The sequence below is a fragment of the Protobothrops mucrosquamatus genome, unplaced genomic scaffold, assembly GCF_001527695.2.
Source record: "Protobothrops mucrosquamatus isolate PMUCROS unplaced genomic scaffold, P.Mucros_1.0 scaffold2627, whole genome shotgun sequence".
In the NCBI taxonomy this organism is placed as follows: Eukaryota; Metazoa; Chordata; class Lepidosauria; order Squamata; family Viperidae; genus Protobothrops; species Protobothrops mucrosquamatus.
Window position 1 is genome coordinate 25,037 of NW_015388681.1, and position 3,958 is coordinate 28,994.

Here is a 3,958-nt window from a genome sequence, read left to right on the forward strand (position 1 = left end):
CTATGGTGGCTTTATGCATTTAATTTCGTTTTACCTGAGTTGAGATTTGTGATGACTCGCTGCTTGCCTGTGTATAACATTTTGACCCTTACTGGCCGATTACTCTGAAGAGGAGCATTAAAATTGGAAACAATTGGAGTGTAAACTGAATATGGCCTGGGGGGGCCCCCACAATGTCATCAAAAGGGGCCAGGAAGATGGGAATAAATGTTACAATTTAAATCTTGAGATAAATCTTGGGGGTCCGTGGCCATAGTCCATGGCCACAAAAAATATTTAAACCATGGTGAAGAAAAGATTGAGAACCACTGGAATATGCTATAGGCACGTATGCACGTGGGAGGAGTAGAGAAGTGGTGAGGGGGGACGTAGCAAATGAAGGCACTGCTCCATAAGTTAGCTTTACTGTATCTCTGTAATGAAAAGGGAGGGCTGAGACAATGAAGGGAGTAAAACATCCAGACTAATGATAAGTATTGTAACTTTGGAAGGAAGCAAAAGCAATGCATGTTTTGGCAAAGTATGTGAAAGGGGAGGGGCTAAAAGGAAACAAGCCATACCATGCAGTGAGGTCTACCTGTACTAAGTCCTTGAACTATTTTAAAGGAATTAGTTATATGTGTGCATGGTCTATATTCTTTTCTTTAATGGTAGGCAATCAGAATGTGATTGTCCAATCACAGATCAGTACCCTATTTGGGGCATGGCTGTTTGCAGGGTGGTCCAGAAAGACAAGATGGAGACCATGCATCAAAAGGCGGAGGGCTTCAGTTGCATGTTGTAACAATGATATGAGATCCAGTGTACTGCAAAATGTTGGTTTAGGATCAGGTAGACCCCCAAGTCACATCCCACATGGGTTACTATACTCAAATCACTTTTTCTCTTAATCTAACTTGAGAATAAAATAGGATGAAGAAGAAAAGCAAGATATGAATTTAATAAAGAGTAACTGGGATAAATACTAGGGAGCTCTTTCATAGTTAAAAATATTATTTTTTGCTAATCCAGACAGCAAAGGATACGTTTGAAAATTGGCTACGATTATTATCTACAAACCCACTGAAAAAAAATGAGTAGGAAATGAATATGAGAATGAATGCTGACCAAGTTTTATTGACAAAGAAAAAAAAAGTACATGGATGGTCTTCGTCTGGAGTGATTAATACAGAAACTAAAAGGTGGTAATGCAAGAAGCGAGCCATAAAATACTCCCATCACAGCATCACCATCCTGGAGATTTAGAGGGCAGGTTTATAGCAAAGACCTTTGGGATGCTTCTCTGTGGAGCAAAGCCAAATGAGAATGAATGCCTCCACTACTACAACCCAGGAGCCCCTGGTCTTGCTTGATATGCCAGGCTGGAGGGGGAACCGTAAGAGGAGCAAGAAATTAAAAAGGAAATGAATTCAGAACGGTCACACTTTCTAATTTCATCACTCACATTCTTGAATTAGAAGCACTGAAGCAAAAATTAAATTTACTTTTTGGATATGGATTTTTAAGGTGGGTTAGAACTAACACCTCAATTTCTGAGGGTTTTAGATTTTTTGGGAATTCGGTGCTACAGGATAGGCAGTGAATTCTCATAAGTTGTTAAACCCCAGGAGTGCTCCACATTGTATCAATCAAGCGCTATTGGGTACAAAATGCCATTGTATATTAACTATCACATAAGAATAAAAAACCTATTTTGCCTGAGGATTCATTGGGTTCTTTCAAGTCAAAGATGTTAGTCTCTATTTTAATACAGAGCATATTTTCCAGACCAGGGAGAAGCTGTGGCTAGCATGGAATCTACTTCACATGGACAAACTCAAGTTTGTTGAATTAAGAAAAATCTACAGAAGAAAATCCACTAATGTAGTTCTTCCTATCCTATCTCTGTCCCTTCCCACTGCTCAGGGATTATAGAGTATGCTTAGAGGGTATCAAATGCTTGTTTTCTGTTGAATGGTTGAGAATGAAAAATACGTAGAAAAATGAAGAATTTAGAAAATGTATTTTAGGGAATGAAACCTTTAGCATGAGCACTTCTTTCTGTAACATTTGATGGCAAGTCCAATAAATCTTTCTTTACATCTTTCTGAACATCCCTGGAATTTTCCACATTATCATAGTCGATTTAATTAAAAGCAGTTGTGTAACCCACCCAACCTCAGTCACTAATGGGGTGCGGGTGGGGATTAACCCTTTGCAATACACACACTTCCTTCTGAAAACTTGGAAAGCTGTTAGTAGAAAGACAATTTCAGATTTTAAGATGGGATATTCATTGGGAAAAATATGATTAAAGGGTTCAACACACTATTTAGGGTGCTGATCTTAAGCAGAGATCCCAGAGATTTTTTTTTCTTTTTGAAAAGAAAACCCAAATGTGGCATTCAAAGACATTTATAAAATTTATATGATGCTCATCTCACAGTGAGAAGCGACACTGAGCGTTTATACCTTGAGCTAAGTGTCTGACTTCAGAAGCTTCAAGAGTTATTTAGTGCAGAGAATCATTGCTATTCTAATGACTTTTATCCAACGTTTGAATAGTCAAGGGGAACATTGAGTGATTTGACTGTATGCCATCAAATCAAGTGGACCAGGCTGGAGATGCCCATCAGCAATCTGAGTGAATTTAGCATGCATGTGGAACATGTGCTGCAATTCTGCAGTGAGTAGGATGCTGAGACTGGCATTACACATTAGCAACCAAATAATGTAAAAATATTGATGGTTAGGTATGAAATATGGAAAGTAGGTGCAGAAAAACATCTAGACAAACTAGGTACCAAAATTTGTATGAGGGAGTTTTTGATGGCCAACTTGTTTCTGTAAAGTCTCTTCCAAATACAGGCATCTATTGCATGTGAGAGGTAGGTTCATTTCCCCACCTACCATCATGGAAATTCATTTGGTGAGTCCAATATCTTTGAAATTAAGTGCTTGCCAAACTGCCTTAGGTGAGCACCAAGCAAAACAGGGCTGAGGAGATTGCAGGCAAAAGCTGCTGCCTTCAAAGCTGCAGGATGTATTTTTAGATTCCCTGTTTTGTCACGGCTGGCTATTAAACTCATTTGATTGACACTTACCACATCTGGACTACCAGTACCTGGACATGCAAGAGATGGCATCAGTGAGTTAAAGTGTTCCATATTTCTTTGCCACCATCTAGTGGTCCTCCAGGTCTGTGCCTGTTTGAATGTCCTTCAGAGATGCTTAGATTATAGGCGAAATGGGATGTTAGGTTTCAGGAAAAAGGAGAAAAGCAAAGAGGAGCATTACGTATGTAGCACAGCAGGGATTTTCTTTTTCTTGATCCTCTCCTCTCTTCAGGTTGGTGAGAGAAAATAGCAGGGAAGGGTTAGATCCGTGATTCACAAAGAAATATGGATCTGCAGGACTTGTCTTTCGCAACCACGCTTTAATTTTAGATTGCACTTCAAGGTTACTCTTGTCTTAGGAGGAGAAGAAGAAAATCCCCCTGCTTTTTATTTATGGTTTGATCTTTCGATTACTGTAGTACTAGATTTATTGTCTGTTACAGAGTGCACTATGGTAATTTATTTTACTGGAAAAGAATACATTTGTATCTCTGAGGACAGTAGTTCATTATCTTTTGAAATTCATTCCAGCCTGTAAAGAATAGAAAGTGTATACTCAATAGCAAAGTCTTTTTATTTGTTTTCATTGAAGATTTTTCTCAAGTGAATGTGCACAAGATTTCAGCCTTTTAATTGACTCAGCCATTTTACATAGAGAGACAGAGCCGGATTTGCCACATACAACTGCAACTAGGAATGATTACGATCTAGATACGCCATTTTTAAAAAAGTGGTTCCCTCTGTATAATAGGTATTGTATGTGGCTCAAACACTTTACAATTTTGGAGTGTTTCTGAACACGAAGCAAATTAAGCTCATATATAAAAATGTTACATGTCTTTCTTCAGGAGGTTCCCACTGTG